The sequence below is a fragment of the Giraffa tippelskirchi genome, chromosome 12, assembly GCF_054371585.1.
Source record: "Giraffa tippelskirchi isolate mGirTip1 chromosome 12, T2T-mGirTip1v1.2.pri, whole genome shotgun sequence".
Taxonomy (NCBI): domain Eukaryota; kingdom Metazoa; phylum Chordata; class Mammalia; order Artiodactyla; family Giraffidae; genus Giraffa; species Giraffa tippelskirchi.
The window spans coordinates 52,207,017-52,231,049 of record NC_137286.1 but is presented as its reverse complement, the minus strand read 5'-3'; the positions used below and the strand labels follow the sequence as shown (position 1 = coordinate 52,231,049).

The following is a 24,033-nucleotide window of genomic DNA, read 5'->3' as shown; positions in this document are numbered from 1 at the left end:
CAAGGTTGTTGACTGTTTTTGTGTAGTGTGGCCGCCTCGCTTCTGTGTGTTTAGCCTGAAACCCGTGGATACAGGTGGGTGAGATCATCTTGCTGGGGCCCCAGGGAGACCCAGGAACCACTGAAACCCTAAAGGCGGCTTCTTGGTCCAGTGGGCATTAGAGTTACCTGCAGGGAGCCCCTGTTATCTCACATTTTGGAACCGTCATCAGACACTGAGCAATGCTCCCGAGTCATTGAATATAGCCGAGAGAAGAGGGAACTTGGGTTTCCTGGAGAGCCTTTTCTCCACTAACCTGCATGCGGATTCTCGGATCATGCCCAGGGTGTTTGTTTCCCTGCAGGCACCGAGAAAGGCTCCTATGAGTGGGGGTGATGGATCAGTGTCTGTCCTGTTCCTCCAGATGACTGGTCTCCTGAGGGCAGAGATCCAGTCTGTCTGCTCATCACTATCCTTGGGAGGGCTGGAGGGTCCACAGAAATTTGGAGGAGGTCAGTCTCCAGGTGTGAGGAGGGGAGGTGGTATCTCGGGGGTATCAGAAGCCATGTGTCTCGGGGTAGGCTGCTGCTCAGTCAGGGGTGGGCTCTGCGCTCAATGGCAGCTTCAAAACTTATCTCTGGAAATGATAAGCTCCCACACAGGGCCCGCGGGCCGGTACAGGTCTCTGCTATTTTTAGACTGTAGTGTTTCAAGGCTTTTTTTTATCAAGATTGACCTGGGCTGGAGAGGGATGGAGGGGAAGAAAGATGGGACCTCCCAGCCCCAGGAGGGTTAGGACAGGTGGGGGAAACCTTTGCCATGGCTTAACAAGGTCACCCGAGTGGGTGGGTTTGGTCTCTGGTTGGGAGGAGAGGAGGCTGAGGAGGAGGAGAGCAAAGAAATACTAATAAAAAAAAAAAAAAATTGGAGAAAACTGACACTCCCTTGGGAGGTCCTGGATCGGAAGGGCTGGCCCCAACAGGTGGACAGTTTCTGCCACTAGTTCTCAGTAACTAACCCCCCCCCAACCCCAGGCTTCCCAGTGCCAGCAGCCCCATCATTAATACACCCCGGGGAGAGCCATTAAAACACATGCTGTCCCTGGCCCATGAAGAAAGGAGCCTGGTTTGCTAGTCCGCCTGAAATCAGTTCCAGGAAGGAAGCATCAGTCAGTGTGCATCAACCAAATTTATAAATGTGTCTTAATATCAAAAGATCCCAAACACCCGGTAAACCAAAAGAAAAGAAAAAAAAACACCACAAAGCAGGTGCCAAAGCGTAAAGGAAAAGCAAATGGGTCTTGGTGCCGCTGAGTTGAATCAGGGGGCGGGGGGCATCACTGTCTTCTCTGCACTGCTGCGTCTGGGGAGTTCCTTGTCCCATGCTGGATAAGGACGAGGGAGGGCTTGGGCCCAGCCTGAGAACCGCGTAATTTACATTGTTGTGACTGTTTCTCCTGCCACGCCTTGGAGCCTGCGGCGGTGGTGGTGGTGGTGGGGGGGGGGCGGTGTCTGTCGTCTGTTCATTTTGCATCTGCCGGGTAGGTACCCTGCACCCATGGGAAGCATGAGATCGGTGCTCGGGGAACGAAAGTGCTTTCCAAACAGGAGTCCTTCCAGTGCTGCCGCCTGGTTTCTCCCCAGGCAAATAAGGCACAAACTATCACCGGGCCCCTGTGTTGACTCCTACTTGTGTCCTCGACATGTAGGAGGTAGGGAAAAACAGTTGAGCTGGGTTGGAGAACAACGGGTGATCAGGTTTCTGATAGTGAATTGGAGGGAGCACTTCCAGTTCCCTGAGTCCAAAGACCTCATTTTATGGCTGAGGCCTCTGTGGCCTGGATGGCCCTCTACATGTCCTTTGCTGGGCACCAGCCTTTCTGAATCTGCATCCAGCATGCTACCACACTGCCACCCAGAGTGGTGTCATTGGTCACAGCCTATGAAGGCTTGCGTGCAGTGGGGCATAGAGGGTTTGAAGTGCAGGGCCCCGAGCGTAAGGGACTTGAGACCCAGCCTTGGCAGGAGCAGCTGTCTCTGGTGGCGTGAACAGAGAGAGAAGACGTAGGAGTGCTCACTTCACAACTCCGAACCCTCCCAAGAAACAGCCCTGGACTGGGGAAGAGGCCCCAGATGTCGTGCTGGACTTCTCCCTTCCAATCATCATTTGAGGCAGCTGCTCCCCGCTCCCAGCCCTGCTGACACAGACTGCTCCCTCATCCAGGTGGTATCAGGGACCACCTGACCTGCCTCCTGTGAAACCTGTATGCAGGTCAAGAATCAAAAGTTAGAACTGGACATGGAACAACAGACTGGTTCCAAATCAGGCAAGGAGTGTGTCAAGGAATTGGAAGTGCCCCCTCCAATTCATGGTCAGAAACTTCATCACCCTTGACAAGGAGCATGTCAAGGAGTATTGTCTCCCTGCTTATTTAACTTATATGCAGAGTACATCATGAGAAACGCTGGGCTGGATGAAGCATAAGCTGGAATCAAGATTGCCGGGAGAAATATCAATAACGTCAGATATGGAGATGACACCACCCTTATGGCAGAAAGTTAAGAGGAACTAAAGAGCTTCTTGCTGAAGGTGAAATAGGAGAGTGAAAAAGCTGGCTTAAAACAACATTCAGAAAGCGAAGATCATGGCATCTTGTCCCATCATTTCATGGCAACTAGATGGGGAAAAAATGGAAACATTGACAGACTATTTTCTTGGGCTCCAAAATCACTGCAGATGATGACTGCAGCCATGAAATTAAAAGATGCCTGCTCCTTGGAAGAAAAGTTATGACCAACCTAGACAGCATATTAAAAAGCAGAGACATTACGTTGCCAACAAAGGTCCGTCTAGTCAAACCTAGACTAGACTCCTGGTTTTTCCAGAAGTATGGATGTGAGAGTTGGACCATAAAGAAAGCTGAGCACCAAAGAATTGATGCTTTTGAACTGTGGTGTTGGAGAAGACTCTTGAGAGTCTCTTGGACTACAAGGAGATCCAACCAGTCCATCCTGAAGGAAATCAGTCCTGAATATTCATTGGAAGGACTGACGTTGAAGCTGAAACTCCAATACTTTGGCCACCTCATGCAAAAAACTGACTTACTGAAAAAGACCTTGATGCTGGGAAAGATTGAAGGCAGGAGGAGAAGGGGACGACAGAGGATGAGATGGTTGGATGGCATCACCAAACTGGATGGACATGAGTTTGAGCAAGCTCCAGGAGTTGGTGATGGGCAGGGAAGCCTGGTGGGCTACTGTCCTTGGGGTTGCAAAGAGTCAGACATGACTGAGCGACTGAAATGAACTGAACTGAACTGAGGGAGGGCCAGAATGCTGGGCAAGGCTTCCTAACTGCCATCCGCAGGTGCTATTCCAGAGGCAGAGACCAAAGGCCCTGGGGTTCTCGGGCAGGGCCTCCCATGTCCACTGAATAGAAATGGGGGAAGTAGCCAGATACAGGTTCTGAGAGCACTGGCCCTGAGGTCTAGTCTAAGGTAGACTTGACTGTGCATTGTGAGGAGTAAGGGTAGACCGATGATGTTTCCTGTGGGGCAACAGGATTGGCCTTCTCCTGGGTACTAATGCTTTTCTGCAGGGATCCCTGTCTCTCCCAGCAACCTCCCAAGAAGGGAGGCCTGAATCCCATCATGTGGACCATGTGGGGTTTCTGCCCGCTCCATGGGGCCAATAGGTATCTAAGCGGCACTGTCGTTCCTTAAGGACAAGCCAGTAGAGGGGCCCCAGGGTACTCCAGAGAGCACCCAGTTGTCCCCTGTGAACTGCCAGCCCCGCTGTGCAGTAGTGGGGGGTGGTGCTTGGACCACCTTGTAGGCGGGGCACTCGAATCTAGCAGCTGAGAAAGGCCAGTCTTCCTTAAGGACACCCGGGTCCGCTGAAAGCATTCTTTAATGCCTGCAGAGATGAGGTTGGGGTGGGAGGGGGGGCTGAGAGGGAGGAAAGGGCTACAGTAGTCTGCCTTGCAGCACCCCCACCCCCACCCCCCGCACCCTGGCATGGGATTTCTGTGTTACGGCATCAAGGATGTAGCCATTCTTTCTGACCCCACTGCCCAGCACTCCTACAGGGAAACCTTTTGGGCTTTGCTTCCTAGTGATGGCTGACCTCTCCTCCCCGCATTGTGTAATGGGATCCAGTTGCCAATAACTGGACGTCACCCTTGACCACAACACAATCAGTGAACAGGGGGTGTCGATGCCCGCTCCCCAGACCTTCCACAGAGATGCTCACACCTCGGGCACAACCTGCTTCCCGGTGGCACTGCCCTCACTGGTTCCCACCTGGCCTCCTGGGGGCTCCAGGCTCAACCCTTCCAGTCCCTTTCCATGTACTACCAACAAGAGATTCTCCCCTGACCCCACTGCCTCCTGTTTCTTCCTGGCTCACAAAACCTTCAGCATCTTCCCATCGCCCACAGACGAACGTGCAAACTTTTTCGTGGGTGTGAGGGCTGCCTCTGTGTCCCTCTCTCTTCTCCAGCAGACGCCTTCCCTCCCTGCCCAAACGTTTCCCCAGTTGTTCCAGACCCCTTGGGAACAACAATCCCCTTCCCCTTTCCCCCTTAAAAGCCTCAGATTTCACCCAGATTCCAGCTTGAACGCTCCCTCTGCTACTGTTCGGCTCTGCCCGCTGCCTTGTCCAGTTGCCGGTCATCGGTCATCGTCTGTCTTTCTCCGCAAAGACACTGTCAGTTCCTTGAGGGTGTGGACTGTGTTTTTTGTTTTTCTAAAGTTCCAGCCTTGAACAAAGAGCCCAAGAGTGTGTTTGCTGGCCCTGTGGGCCGGTGCGTTTAAGATGCTCCCACGAACTCCAGGGCCGGGCCTAGGGGAAATGATTGCTTCAGCGGGAAAGGGGGAGTGTCAGCTCCATACTCACATCAGGGGTGGCCTGGGAGGAACCTGGGCCCGGCTGAGAGGAGCCGGGAGAAAGGGAGGGAACTGAATAGGTGGCTCCTTGAGTTCTTGAGAGAGAAGCAGGAATTCCCCCCCGTTGCCCATCAACAGGGAAGGCAAACACCCTCCCTCCTTCCCTTCTGCCCTTCTGCTCTTCTCAGAGCTGCCTGAGTGGAAACTGCTGCTCGGGGCAGACAGCCTGGCTGCAAGTGGGTGGAGAAGCCACGGGGGCTGGGAGTTGTGAGGTGAACACAACAAGGAACCCCTGTTTCAGGGGAGAGAGCCTGTCATCAGATGCAGAGCCAACCTTCACCTACCCTGCCCACCCCCAGCCAGGGGCGGAGAGGAGCATGTGGGTGTAGATGTGGACGGGCTGCCTAGAAGCTTCTGTCTGGGGTGGCCAAGGCCCCTTGCCTGGTCCCATCCTGCCCACGGGGTGGGGTGGGGTGGGGAGGGGCCCGAAGACTGCAGGTTCCTTCTGTGGAAACTAAGACCCTACCGAGTGATTCTCAGGGTCCCGCCCTTTTTAAGCTGGAGCCCAGCATCATCTCGGGCATCTCTAAAGGCCAGCTGTTTGGTGCGAGGGTGACAACCTGCCCTCCCCTCTGGATTCTCGGGGTCGGGGCAGCCTCAGTTACGGAAAGGGGTGTCTGAGTGGAGAAACGGGGGTGAGATCTGAAAGATCCGATCATCTGCCTGCTGTTGAGGGGGTGGAGGGAGGAGGCTGGTCCCGGGGGGGGTGCAGCCCATGACGGCCCCCCTCCCCGCATCGCCCCCTGCATCGCCCCCTTCCCTGCATGGCCCCCTGCCCCAAGCACAGGGCCTGACCTTCCTTCTTCCTCCACCTCCCGCCCACTGCTCTCTGCGCGCTCCCCTCCCACCAGAGCTGTGGGCATCCTGGGCTCAGACTCAGTTCACCCTACAATCTTGTAAATGATGGGGAGAGGGGGAGAGGGCGGGGAGTTGCAGGAAGTCAGCTGTGGAGAGGGTCTCGCCAAGCCCTGTTCACACCTGCCCTGGCCTCTGGGACCCTGTGCTGGGAGCCAAGCCTCCCCCAAGAAGCCGCACAGGAGCCGGCCTCCTGCAGCCTCCCCCCTCCCCACTCCCCGACCCTGGGGCGACGTGGCTGGCGCAGAGGGGTGTTCTGAGGTCTGTCCAGCTTTGCATATTTCCTTGGTGTCCCTCGAGAATAAAAGGTTGCTTGCCAAGGTGTAAGCTTGAATTAGACGCATCTCCTATTTCACACCATAGTCTTTTCATATTGCCGGTTGCAAACCATTAGTGGGTTGTGAAATCAATTTAGTGATGTACAGCCAGCACTTTAAAACAACGGATTAAAAAAACAACAGTCTCAGTGTGTGGCATACAGAAAGGGTGAGCTTTTTTTTGTTGTTGTTATGTACATGTTGCCATACCTATAGTTATTCTTTCTAGAGCCCTGTACTGGGTGATGATGAAAAACCAAGTTGGTTTCTTAACGTGGTCTGGGAGGGTCAACACAAATTGAAGAACACTGGTCTAGACTAGAACATGGCCGCTGGGACCAGCTGGCCCTGGAGTAGTATGGAGAAGTGACCAAACTTGCTTGGGGACACTGTTGGACCCAGAGGCTTGGGTTGAGGGGCTCGCTGCCTGGGGGGACCATCTGTCCTTGGTGAGAGGACATGCTGGAGACTGTGGATGGAAAGGACCGTGGTGAGAACCCCCCTTTGGAGGACTCTAGTGAATCTCTGCTTAAATGCCGCTGCTCTTCATTGAGATGTGTAGACTGGAAAGACAACGCAGGACAGCTTGGAAGAGCTGGAGGATGGGCAGGTAGGAAGGGAGAGCGGAATCTGCCAGGGAGCGCGTGCTGTCTGAGCTCAGGGAGTGGGCAGGGCTGGGCCCTGCGCTCTCTAGTTATCAGCGTGCTTTGCGGACAGCATGAAACCCAGGATTTGCGGGAAGGGTGGCAAGTGCCAGGGATGGGGGCCTCCTTCCTGGCAGATCAGTTTCAAAGGCCCCCGTGTGACTGAGGACTGGAGAAGAGCATCCAGAAGGCTGAGAGGGAGGGGAGAGAATATAAGAGTGTGCGTGCTCACACCGGACTCTCCTGCCTGCTTTCTAGTGGGGACGGCATTCGGCTGGGAGGACGCACTGTGTGGAGCATCCCTGAATCAGGGTGCTGGGACTTTGCCACAGAGACACGGCACGTTTCACTAAGGAACAAAAAAATGACACAGTCTCTAGCCCACTGCTTTAAATATATACTACATGTTTAATTCAGTTAGAACAATTCCACCAAAGATTTCAAAGTCTGTGCCTGTTAGGCACTGTGGAAACCAGGAAAGGTGTTGGTGGTGCCCGCCCCAGGCTGTGGGCAGCACACAGAAATAGCTGAAATTGGGATTCCAGCGTTAAGTGAAACCTCTGACTTTCAAAGCTTTGATAACACAAGCGGCTTTTTGCTTCTTTCAAAACCCCTCTCCTACATGGAAACATACATTCCCATACGTAAAATAGATAGCCAATGGGAATTAGCTGTATGGCTCAGGGAACTCAAACTGGGCCGGTTACAAACTAGAGGGGTGGGATAGGGAGGGAGGTTCGAGTGAAAGGGGGCAGGGTTCAGTCAACCTATGGCTGATTCAAGCTGATGTTTGGTAGGAACCAGTGCAACACTGTAATTATCCTTCAATTAAGAACAAAGGGAACAAAAAGCCCTCTGCTCTCCCTCCTTTTCCTCCTGTGCCCCTTGTTTCTTCAGACTCTCCGCACCTCCCTTTCTAGGGCTGCCCATCTCCCTGGCTTTCAAGAACCCTGAAGAGGGAAGAAAAATGAACCCGACACCGAGAAGGGACGGAGATTCAGGTGTCAAGTCCAGTCCAGGCTACTTCCCTGGACTGTTTCTCAGTCAATTGGAATTTCTGTTTGGGAAATTTGGGAGCGTCCATTTGGGAATAACCAGAAAGGATCCAACAGGTGTTCCTTACTGAGCAAAGGCCACCTGTGAGGCAGGTACTTCGTGACTGTCATTTTCCCTCTTCTGGGGTTGGCTGGTACTCCGCCCCAGAGACGGTTGGGAGGAGGAGGATGGAGGCCAGAACCTCTGCCCTCGAGGCTCCAGTCTGATCAGGGAAAGCGTGGGAACAGAGATATGGAATATGAGGGCAGTGACAGTTAGCAAGGATGAGACCCAGGGTGCGCCCATCCTTGGGGTGTCTTTTGCAGATCAAACCTCTTTCGGAGTTAGTGGGGAAACTTTGAGACACTTGGGAGCACCCTTCCAGATGTTTCAACTTTGACAGTGTGGACTCAAGTAAACGAAACTGGCAAAGGTTCCCAAGAAGACTGGTATCAGATGTCTGGGGAAATAAAACAGCTCACTCAGAAAACACGTTGGCAACAACCATGGTATATAAAAATAGCAGCCTGCCTGCTACCTCTCACTCTGATGGTAGGTAGCCAGCCCTAAAGGACTCAACCAGGACTCCTAATCAGTGGTTTGTCTCTGTGGTTCCCCAATTCTGCATTGCTTCCCCCCAGGGTCACTGCAGCAAGCTCCCGAGAGCCGCTGAATAACATTTTTCAAAGTGAACACAGTGACATCTGCCAGGCTCCATGTGATGAAGTTGCTTGGAGCTGTCTATTAATGGAACTCTCAGGTATTTCTTTTAGCCAGCCTAGGGGCAATGCCTTAAAGCATTAGTAAAGCAGTAAGGGCACCTTGAATGGAGAGAGTGTGGCAACCCATCCTGGGTTTGTGTGGCATCAGCACGTACACCATCTGATGGGTGCTCAGCAAGCTGCCAAGTCCCAGTTGTCTCCGCTCCATTTTCCCCCGCTCAGCCTCGGCACTGGCCAGCGCCTTTGAACCTGCCATTGCTGGTTTCTTTCTGTAAAGTAGTTGTATCTCTGGCATGAGCTTGATCTTGGTCTTGGTTCACAGTCCCTACTACCTAGAGTTTAGTCCTAGAGGCAGCCAGGACTTCTTCCTTTGGGGCAAAGCAAGACACAGGTAGCTCTCTGACTGTGGCAAAGGCCTGAGTGTGTGTGTCCTTGGGGCGGACGCCCCACCTGGACACACAGAAGTTGTCAGAGTCTGCCTTTAGGCCACCTTATGACAGCGGTGCTCCCTCCCTCCGGACCTCGTCCCTTTCTTCCCTGCTGGCCGCCAGCACCGTCTCCACTGACCACCCCCTCCTCCCCATCAGCTTGCCCTGCAGACCCTGTGTCGTCCTGCCCCTCCAGCCCCCACTCTGTGTCCCTCTCCGGATTGTGGGTCCTACTGGGCCCCCTGGCTTCACTCGGTCATCGCCTTCAACTGCCGTCGGAATTTTCTCTCGCTAAAGTTCTCAGCAGTTGGTGGTGGCCGGGTGCTGCAGCTGGGTACATTTATTGGACCTCAGGGACATGGTCCAGACCATCTTGTGGGGACTCGGCAGCTAAACACACTGGAAGTGTAGGACTTGGTTCAGTACCTTAAGTCCCCACATGGGTTCTAGGCCTGCCAGAGCTGCACAGGAAACCACTCTGGTCTCTGCCTGATCCCGGCTCTCCCTGCCTTAGCTGAAGAGAAACTTGATGTGGGAGGCTCGGCTGGGGGGCTTCGGTCCCCTTTCACAGCCCCTTTGCCCCTGGGCCTGGGCCTGTGTTTTCCACGGCTCTAGTCTCCCTCTGGGTGGGTGTGGAGTGCAGGCCGCCTGCAGAGATGGGAGCAGGGCTGCGTGAAGATTCATGGGCTGGATGCAGTCAGCCTGTCTCCTCCTCACAGCTTCAGGGAGAAGACACTGGCTGTCCCCAAGGTGGAGGTGTCCCCTCCTCATCACCCCCGCTGCAGGGACCCTGCCTCCCCGGGGTGCTGTGCTCTGTGGTCACCGAACATGTGCAGGGCCCAGGGGCGGCCAGAGAAGCGGCTGCCCCTGCCTTGATGCCCCCGGACTCCACCGGGTCAGCCCCTCGGGGCCTTCTGGAGGTGGAAAGAGGCTTGCTCATTTCCATTTTTTGAGTACCTTAAATACTTGAAAGGAAAAAAAAGCGAAGAATTGATACAGACAATTGTGGACAGTGCATTTTATTTAAATGCTTAATAAACAAATGCCTTTTTAGCACTGGTGCAAATACCATGGGTGGGTAGACACTCATTTTAGAGGGGGCGGGGTCACAGTCTCTGGTTTGAGGCCCTTCGTGAATGAGCCCTCCTGGTGCTCCACTCCCTGCGGGAGCTTGGGGCGCCCTGGGGACGGGGTCGGTCTCCTGCCGGAGGGGATCAGGGCCCCATTCTCCTGGTGGACCAAGGCCTTCAGACTAGCTCTGTACCGCCGGGCAGGGGAGGGGAGCCCTCCGGCTGGCTGTGGCCCGGCCTGCAGCGGTCTCCTTGCTGCGCCGGAGTGAGCAGCAAAGGGAACATGGGGGTGGCGTTCAGGGCACCGCACTCCTCCCAGCACGGGTGCCCATCACTGGGGTATCCACTCTGCCGGTTCAACGTGGGCAAAGGCGCCTCTTACAGACGGCTTCTGCTCGGGCCTGAGCTGCTTTCGGACCGAAGCACGAGCTCTAGGCCCAGGCCAGCCTTCCACCGGTTTCCTTCTGTGACGGTAGCAGCCGTCTGTCCACCTTGGGACCGGCCGGTGGTGGCCAGGTGCTGGGCCGTGGGAGCCGAGGACACCGTGATGATTCACAGTGGCTTTCCCGGCGAGGGAGGGGGCTGTGTGTGTCTTGGGGAGGAAAGCACAGGGGTGTGAGTCACGTCCACGAAACAGCGGGGTCGCTCTGCTGTGGCTGTGACGGGCTCACTCAGCCCTGAACCCCGAGTCCCTGCCCCGGGTGCAGAGCAGAGGGAGCCCGAGCTGCACCCTGATGAAGACAGGACTCAGCCCGGCCAGGAGTGCTGGCGAGAGAATCCCCGGGACCCAGGGGCACGGCTGTGTGTGGGGGAACAGGATGGACATTAGCATCCAGGAAACTAGTGGGAGGGGTGGGTGGAGAGGGAGGAGCCGGCAGAGCTGTGAGCCGGCAGAGCCGCGAGGGCTCAGGGGGCCTTCTGGATGGAACTTTGTCTCCAGTCTGCAGACCTCAGTGGGGCCAAGAGGCCACTGCAAGGAACCCAGCAGGAGATGAAGCCCTAAGTAAGGGGGAAACCCGGGACCAGGGCTTGAGTGGAAGAGATGGGTGCTGGCTTGTGTAGAGTGGTCCCTGGTGGACGCCACCAACTAAGAAAGCAAGAGTTGGGAGGTGGGGGTGCTGATGACAAGGTCTCTTGTGGCCTTGCGGGGGAAACAGAAAGGCGGGGGGGGAGGGGAGTGTCTGTTGTCCAGTGCAGGCGGAGCTGCTGGGTGTCAGCTTTTGCGGTAAGAGGTGATGAGAGATAACAGCTCTGGGAGGGTAGACGGGGGCATGGTGGGAGAGCAGAGACACCTGGGGACAGGTGTGTAAGGGACAGGTGGGGGGGGCGGGAGGGAGTAGAAGAGCTTGGTGGAGAACCCAGAGAGCCTGGTGGGTGGGCTCTCCCTGTGCGCCCACTCCTCCTCCCCTCCCACCAACCGGGGGAGGGGTCCCCTTGAGGACAGCGATCTGAGCTTCGGGGGTTCCTCTTCCCATACTGGTGTCTGACACACCCTAGCCGCTAAGTTAGTGTTGGTTAAATCCACCGAACACAAGCACAGCACAGAGGCCAGTGGGCTGGTGTGGGGATGGGGGTCAAGGTGCAGAAAATATCCAGTGGGTTTGGCCACGGGGGCGAGGCACTGGCCAGACCCTTTCCAGGAAGGGGGGTGGCCGTGGAGGGGGACGGGTGGAGGGATGGAGGCAGAGTGGTTTCGGGTGGTGTTGTGTAGGGTGGGGGCGTGAGGAAGTAGAGATAGTGTGTGTCTCTGTTCTTTCTAGAAGTTTGACCAAGAAAAGAAGGAGAGGAAGTGCAAGATTCATCTCTGGAGCATTTTTTGTTTTTTAAATTAAACATTTATTGTTCCCTTGCCCTGCCATGCTCCCTCCTCCTCCCGAATATAATTGCATGTTCCTTGCAGAAAAGCTAGGAAATAAACATAAGTAAGATGAAAATAAAAATCACCTTTAATTCCATCCATTAGAAATTTATACTGTTACTTTGGAGTCATTTCCTTCCAGACTTCATGTGTTTTAGTAGAAATGGTATCACACAGAACATTCTTATTTTGCAAGGTACCCTTTTCACTTAATACTTCTTGAATACTGGTCTCTGTGAGCTACTGTTACTCAAACCATTCTTTAAAATTCTACCTACCTATCTAATACCTGTGACTGGAATGGTTCAAAATGCAACAGGTACAAAAGAACCTTCAGTGAAAAGTTGCCTTTTATTGCCTACCTCCCAGCCACTCAGTTGTCCCTTTTTGGAGGCAAATGATGTTCCCTTACAACATCCAGTTTGGTGGTGAGATATTATTCCCACGTGGGTATCTTCCCAAATGTATTGAAAAAACTTTCTGTCTTGGATATGCGAAGTCGATTCAGGCTTGACTGTTTGTGACCCCATGCACTTGTAGCCCTCCAGGATTCTCCATGCATGCATACTAGAGTGGGTTGCCAGGCCCTTCTCCAGGGGATCTTCCCATCCCAGGGATCGAAGCTGCATCTCTTACGTCTCCTGCATTCGCAGGCAGGTTCTTTACCTTTAGCGCCACTTGGGAAGCCCCTGTCTTGGATAGTTAGTGCTGTTTAATTTTATGTTGCTATCATACATGAGGCCTTGATGGAAATCCTTCCAGCAAAGTCTTTGAACGCAGACTTAATTTTCTTAGAACAAGTGTTTTAAAGTGGCATTTCTGGGTTAGAAGATGGAACCAATTAAAGAAGCAAAACAAAGCTTTTCGAAACCAGATTTCATCTCCAAGGAAACTGATGTCAACTGACACTCCCATGGCGAAGCATGGCAGCATCCCAACCCGGCCCTCTGTCTCAGGTCCTCCAACACTGCCTGCTTAGCTGGGGAGAGATGCTCGTGGGTGCCTCCCACCCTCACTGTGGGTTGCGTTGTAGGAGAGACCCACGACGCCTTGGGGGGGTGGGACAATGGGGGTACTCCATGTTGAGAGGGCAGCCTACCCTGAGGAGGGGCAGAGCACAGCCAGCTGCAGTGGGTCCAGGCGGTTACATTGTCTATGAATGCCACTCCCAGGGAAGGACCTTTCACGTTTTCAGAAGGCCACGAGAAGCTCAGGCACCCCAAGGCGGGGTTCAGGGGCAATTGGTACACATGCTGGATTTTTGTTTGCTCTGTCCCTTTTAGCAGGCAATGCTGTGGCTTCTTCAGTGACAGCTTCCAGATGTGCTGGGAGGCGCTCCAGGAGCAGTGTGGTGTGTGTGGAGAGGTGAATGCTCTTAGATAAGCTGAGCAAAAACCCACTTCTCCCTAGATGGCGCCCCAAGCACGAAGCCTTGGGGTGAAAGGGCACATCCAGTGCTTTTACTGGGGAAGGCAGGCTCTGGACTGCTCACATCTGCCCAGCTGCAGGGGGAATAGCGCAGAGGAATGCCGAGGAAGCCTGCTGCTGCTCCCCCATTCATAAGTCCTAGGACTTGCAGAGTTGGAGCTGGAGGTAAACTTGAATGTGGGGAGAGGCAGGATCCCCTTGGGCAAGCCATCAAAGCTTACTGCTTCCATCATGCTGCCTGCTCCCACCCCAGAGGAGCAGCTCCTCTGGCTTTCTCGGCGTGCCTGGGACACTAGACTATTCTGTAGGCTGTTTATTAGAGTCTTTTCTCCTAAATCTCCACCAACTGCACCCCCCCCCCCCAAAAAAAAAGAAGGGAAGCAAGGTTAGTTTGATTCCCAGTGTGTATCATGACTGGCCTTCAGGTTAGGGATGCAAGAGGTTACCCTGCATTTGCTTTCAATCTGACTCCCTAGTTTGGGAGGCCAGATGTAGCGCCTGCCTGTCCCCGCCCCACCCAGGAGCACCCTCGAGGACAATAAACTTGCCTGAAATTCACACCTCAGAGCGCCGGTCCTGGAGATGGAGAGTATTCTGGGAGTCCCTACTTGCCTCCCCACAGTGAATGAGGAATAAAACCTCGAAGCTACAGCTCTTTGGGCCCTTGGTTATTCATCCCCACGGATTATTCTTTGCAAATATGTCCTGATCTTGTTTTTCTCTCCGGTATCTGTTTGGACTCCTTAGCGGTCCAAAGGCTGCGGTAACAAATTACCACAAATTGAGTGTCTTCAAACAACAGAAGGGACTGTCCTATGGTTCTGAAGGGTCAGAAGTCAGAAATCAGTCTCAGCGGGGTTGGTTGCAGTCCCCAGGGAGAAGGGGACCCCCGTGTCTCTCTTGGCTTCCTGTGATGGCCGGCAGCCCTCGGTGCTCCCTGGTTTGTAGACGCACCTCTCCAATCTCCATCTTTGCCTTCACATGGCGTTCTCCTCTCTGTAGGGGTCTCTGTCTGCCTTCTTACAAGGAACACTAGTCATTGGATTTAGGGCCTGCCCTAGTCTAGCATGACCTCGCCTTACCTAAGTAATTACATTTACCTTACTTAATTTCATTTGCAAAGACCCTATTTCTAAATAAGGTCACACCTTGAGGTTCTGGCTGGACGTGAGTTTTGTTTTTTTGGCGGGGTGGGGACGGGGAACACTGTTCAACCTACTCTGTCTCTCTGCCTTCAGACACTCCCAGCCAGCAACCCACCCTGTCCTTTGTCAGAACCATCTTCCTCGAACAGCACTGAGCACCTGAGCGTCCTTCACGGATTTCCCACTGCCAACAAAATAAAGTCCTATCTCTTTAGCTCAGCTTTGGAAAACTCAGCGCAGTCGGGTCCCAGCAGTATTTTTTCAGATTCCATTTCTCCAGTTCTCTGACTCACACCCTTCACCATCCAATCACACGGGAAAGTTTTGCCATGTCGTTGGACATGCTGTAAATGCTCTTGCCCCTGGCCAGGTTCTCGCTTCTTTGCAGAGACACTCTCTTTCTCAAACACCCATGTCACGTCACACCTTTCCTGTCTCATGAGGACATTTCCAGCCAGCCAAGGTGGGAGGGCTCACCTCTTCTGGCAGACTAACTGGACTCCCCTCTCTTCGCCTCTTCTCAGTCTGTTGTGACGCTGTCCTCTGCTGTGACAATCTATTTCCTATACCTAGGGATGAGCTTGTCTTGAACTTCTCTAGGTCCTTAGATTTGATAGTGGGGCATCGAATCATGTGGTGTCAAGGACCAATAGTCTTGGACCCCGCTGTTGGCGTGATCCTACAAGGGGGCTGTTTTAGAGCCAAAGTGATTAGAGCTGGTCGTGATTCAATGCAGTAACTGGATCACCCCATGCCTGCAGCCCTTGTGATGTCTAGAGCAGACCAAGAGCCCCATGCTGAGATGAAATGAGGGAAAAGGAGAGAATGGTTGCTGTCTTTAGAGTCGAGGGTGGCAGTCTTTCAAAGGAAGAATGTGATGATAGATGTGCCTCCGGAGAAGTGAGTTCTCAAGGTTGGATGTGGAGGGGCACTGGTCTCAGGGGGAAAGTTGTCATGATGCTCAGGGCAGGGAGGATGCCCTGCTCTTACTCTTGCTGATGGACAATTGGTGAGAGAGATGTTGGCAGGGCTGGAGACTGGGAGGCAGGTAGAATAGGAGACACTTTGGCAGGGAACAGGATGGACGCCAACACCTTTCACTCTCAACTCTAAGAGATGCTCTGAAAAGCTGGAAGTAACAAGGATGTTTCAGTTCCAAAGGTGGTTATGGGTGTCTTTTGCTGGCCCCTCCGGAGTGGCAGTGACTGGCAGCTGGCCCTTCAAACACCCTCCCATAGCTTCGCGTCACCATGACACACGCAGCACTCGGTTCATGTGGAAGCAGGTTTCCTCTAAATGTTTTTGCCTCTTGCACCCTGTCCTTTCTGTCTGTTTATGACTCAGTGACATCAAAGTTCTCTAGGCGTTGCCCTTGGGGATCAAGAAGCAGCTCACCCAAGGGAGAAGAATAGAGGTATAAAGAACTGTGATGAGAATCCTGGGTGGACAGATGGATGCTCACGGTGTGGGCTCCGGGCTGAGCCCACTGGATGGGACATTCTTCATTTCAGAGAGACCAGAACAGATCTCCAGTGTCAAAACCTCTGAAGCTGCCAGGGCCCTTTCTTGCTGGGATGGGTTTGGCAACGAAGGCTCCCTCACAGCGGTAGGTTTAGGAACTGAAGCTAAAGAAACAGCCGAGAAAGAATTTCTGCCCCGTGAACAGTTGATGGGCATCATGCAATGCTAGCCCTGATCCTGGCTGAGCTGACTTGTACCTATCTGAGTGGTCTCCCTTACCTGGTTGGGTTCACAAAAATCTCTTACTATAAACCTTTGACTCCATTAAAAGAATTGTAGTTTCCTAGACTCTCTGTCTCAAAGGTTTGCCAGTTTCCCTCCTGATAAATTGCCGGGTTGGGTGTTGCAGCAGTCAGTATTCAACAGGAGACAAAGGATTTAGTCAAGTTTCTTTTGTTGGAAAGTTTCCTCTGCAAAGTACTTGTTTGCTGGTCCTAACAGCGATTCTGCTTGGGTTCAAAGAAGCTGAAAACCAGCCATACCAAAAGGAACGACTCAAGTTAGAGTTGGTCCTACCCATCTCCATGAAGAATGTACACGAGTTTGAAATGTTTTTAGAATCAGGAAGGGGAGAGGCAACAGGAGGAAAAAGGATGCCATGTTCATAATTCTGCTATTAAGTGGTGATTTTTCTCCACTGCTCCCTATTACGAGAATTTTCTATCCATTTCCGACAAAAGAGAAGTGCAAACAACATTTGACGCAAAGTAAAGCATGGAAAGATCTTTCAGTGGCTCAATGTCCTGGCTGTGACTTAGAATTATTCATTAGATTAAAAAAACCGAAAAGCAAAAAACTCATGCCCGTATAGTCTCCAGAGATGAGTTTGGAGCTGCTGCTGCTGCTGCTAAGTCGCTTCAGTCATGTCCGATTCTGTGCGACCCCATAGATGGCAGCCTACATTTCCTTCTCCTATACTGTTTAAAATTTCAATAGTCTGCCATCCCTCGGGGCCCTCCTGTGGCTGGCACAGCCATTCCTTTTGGAGTTTGGAGCAGAGGTGGATAATTCATACCATGTTCTTCTTGCCATTTTCTGTCCCCCTTGAAGGAGACTGGGTTAGACCAACTCTAATTTCTGAAACATTAATATTCTAGGTAGTTGCTTCTGTGTTTCTTTTTCCCAACTAGACAGTGAATTACTTGGGGGAAAGGATGGTATCCATTTGACTTTACATCTGTAGGAAGCAACTCAGTAATTGGCTCTTAAGAACACTTTGCTTTTTTTTTTTTTTTTTTTTTTAAAGAATGACCATAGTTTACAAACAGCAAGACCCTCTGCAAGTGTAAGACATTACACTCCTGTTTTCCCTTTGGAGCACGTACATATTTGATGTGAGCTCGCACCAGGATTGGGATTCTGACTCAAAGCAGGGCTGGTTCCTGGGGCTCCATGACTTATAGACAAGAGGAGACAGAGCCGTGGGCAGGGCAGGGGAGAGGAGAGCCATGGAAGGTGGTGGTGTGGATGAGGTTTATGGAGGGTTAAGGGAAGAGGAGTGGTTTAAAGGAACACACATCTATTGTCTTACTGCCCTGGAGATCAGAATGTTCGAAATGGGTCCCACTGGGCTGAAATGAAGGTGTTGGGAAGGCTGTGTACCTTCAGCAGGGTCTAGAAGAGCACTGTTTTCGCGCCTTTTCCCACTGCAAAAGGCTGCCTGCGTCCTTCGGCTCATGGCCTCTTCATTTTCAAAGCCAGCATCTTCAAATTTCTCTCTGACAAGGAACTTGCCACCTCCCAGTGCCCATCTCGAGCACCCCTGGGGTTATTCCACGGGGATCACCGGCTCGTGCGGGATTGCCCCCGTCACGTCTGGGTTATGTGCACCGGAACATCCTCACAGATTCTGGGGAGCAGGACACGGGCGTCCCCATGAGGGGGCCGTGCTGTGCCGGCCACAGGAGGGCCCTGGGGGATGGCAGAGGGTGGTGTCAGTCTACACTTGAGGAAACTTGGGCTCAGAGGGGAATTCGACTCTCTTTCTCCATGGGACAGTGACATTGCCTTGGTGGCCGGGGCCCTGCGCCCAGAACCCTAAGCAAGACTCAGTAGAAGGCCGCTGGCTTCCTGTTCCTCTGGTTCTTCCTTCTACACCCGCGCCTCACGGCTCTCTCCCCACACTGGGGGTGGTGGTGGGTATTGGGGAGCGCTGTGTTGGGTGGGGGGGCACCCTTCCCCCACACCCGCCCGAATGGAGAGCCGCCACCACTTTGAGCCAGATCATGATTTTTGATCCACAAGAACCTCATTGTGTGGGCGGAAGCCTGAGCTCTCAGAAGCGAGTTGCCGGCGGAGGCTGCTGAGGTCGCCTGCAGTCAGAATCCTGGAATTCCTCCCCTGGAAGGCAGACGTAGGGGAGCCTAGTGGTCAGCTCTCGAACCGAAGTGACATTGCTTCCCCGGGGCAGCGGTGCAGGCTCCTCAGGCTGGGAACCCTGTTGCCCCAGGGCCAGCTCCTGGTAAAAGAGGGTGTTTCAGCTGCTGGGGACGGGGCGATCCTCCGAGGAGGCGCTGGTGATTCTGGTGTCAGAGCCCATGGTGAAGGCCACAGGGTATCCACGAGGCACAATGGCGGGTCTTCTCCTGGTCCAGGCGAGGGCCCAAGGAGAAGATGGAGGAGCACGTACTGCACTAGACTTTCCTTTAGAAAGAACACAGCATGGTCGGAGGATGGGAGGCGAGGGCCGGGGGGCTCCTTCCTAAGGGCCCCTCCTCCCAGATCTCTCCATTCCAGGGAGTGGCGGACCCTTCACCCTCAATGCTGTACCCACAGCCCCAAACCCACGGGGGTCTGCTGCTGGCCCGGGACACAAAGGCCTGGGACCTTGTCGGAGCGTGAAATCCTCAGAGCTCTGAGGGGAGGCCAATCTGCAGAGGAAGACGTGGCTGGGAGGGGAGGCAGCTGGGGTGACGGAGGAAGGCCACCCTGGGGCTGGGGGCACCGCTGAGTGGGGCACAGCGCCTGCCAGGGTCCTACCTGGGGAGGTGGCCTCAGTGCGATGCTGTGGAGCTCCCCTCCGTCTCCAGCCACTGACCCTTGGTGGGGGTGGGATGGTGAAAGGTGAAGCAGGGTGTCTCCCACCCTGGAGCTGGGGGTCACATGATTGAGCTTTCCTGGTACTGAAAGTCTTTAGCGTGGAGTTGCTGGCCCACACTCCGTAGTCCCCGAGAGGCACCTTGAGGTCTGGCAGGGGTGTCTGCAAAAAAGTGTGTATGGAGGAAACCAGGAAGAGCTTGCAGAAACAGCCCCGGGAGGTGGCTCATTTGGTGGTGGTGGCAGCGGTGGTGGACGGTAACGGCGACAGGGCAGGATGGAGGGGCAGGGTAGGGGAGCCGGGCGTGCGTCTGAGGACTCCCGACGGCAAGCATGGGTGGAGCTCTCGTCAGCCCGAGAAACCTGTCCTCTGGGAAATGAGCCCCGGGTGTGGGGCAGTGACCAAGGATGCTCCCTGGGCAGTGAGGGCGATGTCCTGCCTCCACGGAGATGCTGAAAGCCTGTGAGCCCTGGCAAGGAGAGAGGTTTGACCCTGTGTACCCTGCAGCCTCAGACAAGAAGGCAGAACACCTGCCCCTCCAAGGAAGAGTCAGTTCAGAAGCCCGGCATCCGCCACCCCCTGGGGAGGCTGCCTCCCTCCAGGCCTCCAAGGTTGTGACTCAGGCTCCCAGAGGTGAGCCCCCGGGAAGCGAGTCCTAAGAGACTTGGTGTCACCTGACTTGTAGCCACGCGGGCTGCAGGGACCTCTGAATGTCTCAGACCCTCAGAGCCTGGGAGGCTATTTGGTGTCTTGATGGGCCTTAGACAACCTGGTTGCAGGAATTTCCTGGGTTGGGAAGGCTGAGAATTAAGATTTCCCTTTTAGGAGGCCAGCAATCTGCTGGAAAATGTAGAGTAAAACGACCCACGACGGCTCCTTTTCCTTTCTCCTGGGGCTCTTGGCCACTTGTGAGATGTACAGACTGGAATAGGAGAACCCGCAGACGTGGGGGCAGCAAGGAACAAGAGGGAAGATCTGTGGGCCGGAAGCAAGGCCGCCCCAGGAAGTCTCTAAGATCTCCTTTCTGGTGGTGAGACCTACAGCCTGTAGGAGGGAGCTCATGGCTTCCATGGGAGGGGTGGCCCCCTTTGGGATGGGTGAGCTTGGTTGCATCCGGCCAAGTTTGTTTCTTAGAGGGACCCTGACAGCCTCTGGGGTGTAACTGCCCAGAGTGGAGACTGGATCTTGAGCAGACAAAATCCTGCAGGTTCTGGAGCAAGGAGAGCCGCCCCCAGCACCCCATCCCCCATCCCCACCCTTACCTGGGGATGCCCACTTGAATGGAGTCCACATGGATGGACCTGGCTGAGAAATCCCGGCAGTGGGTGTGACATCATCCAGTCCTTCTGGTTTCCTGGAAACCCGAGAACTTAGGAGAAGCTGAATCCTTTTCTAGAATTTCTGTCCGGAAACCACCAGTTTGGTTTTTGTTTTGAACCCAGTTAGCACAAGTGTGTGTCAGGTAATGCATTCGAAAGTCTGATGTGAGGGAACAATTATTGTTAAAGTTCTGGGAAGTATCTAATTGGCTACTGAGTTTTAGTGAGATTTGTTAAGGTTGATAATGTAGCTGTCGGCGTTACCCATAACCTCGTGAAACCTGCCGATTTGTCTAGGATGTAAATCGGCAGCCGTCGAGTCTGGTATTTCTCAGTGATGAGCAGCACACAGGAAGGCAGTGGAGGGTAATGGTTAAGAACACAGACCCTGAGACCTGCCGCCTGGGTCTGGGTCTCTCCTTTGCCTTTGGGCATGGCCTCAGGCAAGCTCCAGAAGCTTTCGGTTCCTCCATTTCCTTGTCTGTAAAATGGAGATGAAAATAGTATCTTACTCCTGGGTTTACTGTGATGATTGGATGAGTTAATAGATGTAAAACATGTAGTACAGCCCATGGCGTGTACCATGGACTCAAATGTCAGCTATTGTTAGCATCTCTTGTTTTATTCCGATTTTTTAAAAAATGAGCTTCCCTGGTGGCTCAGGTGGTAAAGAATCTGCCTGCAGTGCGCGAGAGACCTTAGTTTGATCCCTGGGTTGGGAAGATTCCCTAGAGAAGGGAACAGTTACCCACTCCTATTCTGGCCTAAAGGACAAAGTAGCCTAGCAGGCTACAGTCCAAGGGGTTGCAAAGAGTCGGACATGACTGAGTGACTTTCACTTTCACTAGAAATACATTTCCTTCATGTGGATTGCACAGAGTCGGACACGACTGAAGCGACTTAGCAGCATGTGGATTTTGCAATGTGTATTTGGAGGAAAAGTTAGTTCTTCCTTTTTCTGTCCTGACAATGTGCCTAGGAAATGAGATGGTGTATGTTTTGGGACAGATGATTCTGGAAAGGTAATAGGGTTGGTACATGGAAACGGAGTCTTCCAGTACTGTAAATCTATATCCAGCATCAAGCCCTGTGCCCTTTGCAGCAGTGTGGGCTTGGTAATTGGTTGATGGATGATCTCCATGCTCTCATCAAATTATCTTTGGTTGCTTCTATGTCCAGAGCCCAGGAGAAGGTTTTTGGAAAGTAGCCAGCATATGATTCTATAGTGTCCTTCCCTCTAGCATTCTCATATTCTCTGGAGTTGGGAAGCTGGTATAAAAAATATATATATATAAGATTTTGAAGTTGTAATGGATTTTCTGTTCCTTTCAAGAGTCCCCTCGTATCCTTTCTGGTGGAGGCCCACCTGCTTTACTATCAATAGTGAAGAACCTGGCACCATCCATGCCAGCCCAGGGTCTGTGCCTCCCTAGCCAGCCGTGAGATTTCAGCTGAGACACTTTATATCTTCTCAGAGGAGAACAAGAAAGAATGTCACAGCCACCTCGCTGGTGTTTCTTCAACTGATGGGATAGTGTCTGGAAAATGTTTTGAAGACACGAAAAGTGGCAAATTGGCCTGCATAACACACAGAATTTGAGGTCACACATTCTAAAAGTCAAAAATCTCCATGAACAAAGCAATCCCGAGGGTTTGATTGCATTGGTACCTCCTAGATGTTTTACTACCACCCTAGCAGGGGTTGTTATAATAAGCAAGGAGCCATCCATGTGATAGAGAGCTTTCAATATACTCGCACGTAGCATCTCCTTATCTCGTCCCATGAGAGAGGCAGGTGCCTTGGATGGAGTCAACAGTCCTCAAGTTCCAACCCCCAGAGCTCAGTCTGTCTGGCTCCGTCCTCTCCCCCCTCCCCCTTCTCCCCACAACCCTTGGCTGCCATGTGCTACTTTGAGTGGAGGGGGTGACAGAGATACTGGAGGTACAGCTCCTGAGCCTTTGGAAGTGGGAGGGAGAGGATCGCCTTAGGGTCCTTTTCAAAAAGTGGACAAAGTCTCGGTCTGACATGGGATCTCTCTTCCCTGGGTTAATAGCGTGGGGGTTCCCCAGCAACTGTTGACCCAACTGACCCTCTTTATCATATGATGGACAGATTGTGCTTGTCCAGGGCCCCCCAAAAGCGTGTGGGGCGGCAGCGGGGAGGTGACAGTGGTTGAAGCCTCCTAACCCCGGGTCCCCAGGGTGGCCCTGGGCAGAGGCTAAGGGGAGAGGATAGAAATACTGGAGGGGTTTGTGTTTTTTCCTTGTTTTTTTTCTTTTTTTTTTTATTGGCGGGCAAGGGGGTGAGTTGTGAGAAAGTAAATGTGGCTTTGGAAAGGAAAGCCTTGTTTATTTCCAAGGAGACCAGAGTGGGACTCTAAAGCATAGCCCATCTCAATGACTGTGTCTCCGGGAGTGATAATGCCTGCGGCTATCTGAGCGCTCATTATCTGATGGGCACTGGCGAGGATCAATCGGAGACCTGGGTATGGATTTCTCAAGCACGAACCCCGGGGCCCATGAAATATTTCCTGTAACTCAGTTTCTGTCCAGGGTTCCCAGGTTTTTATCTACTAGTAGCAACTGCATCCATTCAAGAGAATTCAGCCCATCTGGGTTTGCTTAGTGCACCTGGAAACTGGCAGCTTTCTGCTTTTGGAGCCCATCGCCTTGTCCCCAGAGATTTGGGTCTAAGATCTGAGGTACATCATAGACATTGGGGGTGGGGGTGAGTGGTGGTCCTGGAGATGGTTCTCTTGGATGGTAACTCTAGGGGTGCAGGGCCTTGTTTCGGCCTCCTGGGTCTGTGGCCATCACAGCTGTGTTCTGACATCCCCGAGGAGGGCCACAGCCCCGGGGCAGGTTTGCAGTCGGCTGACTCGACAGAAGTGACTTAGTGCGCTTGCAGACACGTCCTGCCTTAACTAGGCCTGTAGGCAAGTCCTTGGGCCTCGCTGCCTCCCTGAGCCCCTCAGGACCAGCTGGGGCCTTGGGGTGCTCTGCAAAGTTGAGCTGCTCTCCCCCCTGCGTGGGTGCTGGCCTTGCCCTGGGACCACCTCCCTCTTCAGGGTGCAGATGCAGTAGGCATCCTTTCAGCAAGTCTTCCTGCAAACCTACTCTTGTCTCAGCTCTTAGCTTTCCCGTCTTCTCCAAGGACACTTGTCTGGTCTCTCTTTGCCTCTGGTCTCTTTCAACTGGGCCCCGAGGGCAGGGAGTGGACACTGCCGGGGCGAAGGTGGGTTGCAGGTAAATGCACAGATGCATGTGTTTTCAGGTCTCGTATGTCAGTTGCACATTCTGATTGCTGCAATTATCCTCAGGTGTCAGCTGCGTCCTCGTCCTGGAACCAGCAACGCTGAGGCACGTACAGGAAGTGATTTTGTCCTCTATCACGAGGAAGTAAATGGTCAAGTTGCAGGGGAGCTCACAGCTAGGGTCTCTTCACCCCAGCCCCTGATCTGCCCAACCCCCAGACCCTGATGTCCAAGATGAATGTCTTCATAGGTGTATGCTCTTCTAGGAGTGATAGCGCGGTGCCTTGAGCTTTTCCTCTTTCTCCAGGGTTCCTTTAAGAGTAAATTAAATTTTTTATAAAGCTTCCTTAGGAGTTTTCTTACCACGCCTAGAAGGATCCAGAAGTCCCAGGACCCCAGAGTTCGCACACCCTCTGATTAGACCCACCTTTCCTGAAGCAATGGTGTTCAAATTAATAAAGTATTTTCTTACTTTG

At 53.2% G+C, this 24,033-nt stretch overlaps 3 long non-coding RNA genes across 3 annotated transcripts; 2 read left to right on the top strand and 1 right to left on the bottom strand.

Moving 5' to 3' along the window:
* Positions 1-7,125: 7,125 nt before the first annotated feature.
* On the bottom strand, positions 7,126-9,148 carry LOC145530399 (uncharacterized). The gene is made up of 3 exons (XR_014071735.1): positions 8,597-9,148; positions 8,109-8,235; positions 7,126-7,998 (listed from the first exon to the last, which is right to left on the bottom strand). It is a non-coding gene; the product is annotated as an uncharacterized LOC145530399 (long non-coding RNA).
* Positions 9,149-11,388: 2,240 nt separating this feature from the next.
* On the top strand, positions 11,389-11,954 carry LOC145530400 (uncharacterized). Its single transcript, XR_014071736.1, has 2 exons — positions 11,389-11,499; positions 11,756-11,954. It is a non-coding gene; the product is annotated as an uncharacterized LOC145530400 (long non-coding RNA).
* Positions 11,955-20,059: 8,105 nt separating this feature from the next.
* Positions 20,060-24,033, top strand: LOC145530396 (uncharacterized). Its single transcript, XR_014071733.1, has 2 exons — positions 20,060-21,116; positions 21,182-24,033. It is a non-coding gene; the product is annotated as an uncharacterized LOC145530396 (long non-coding RNA).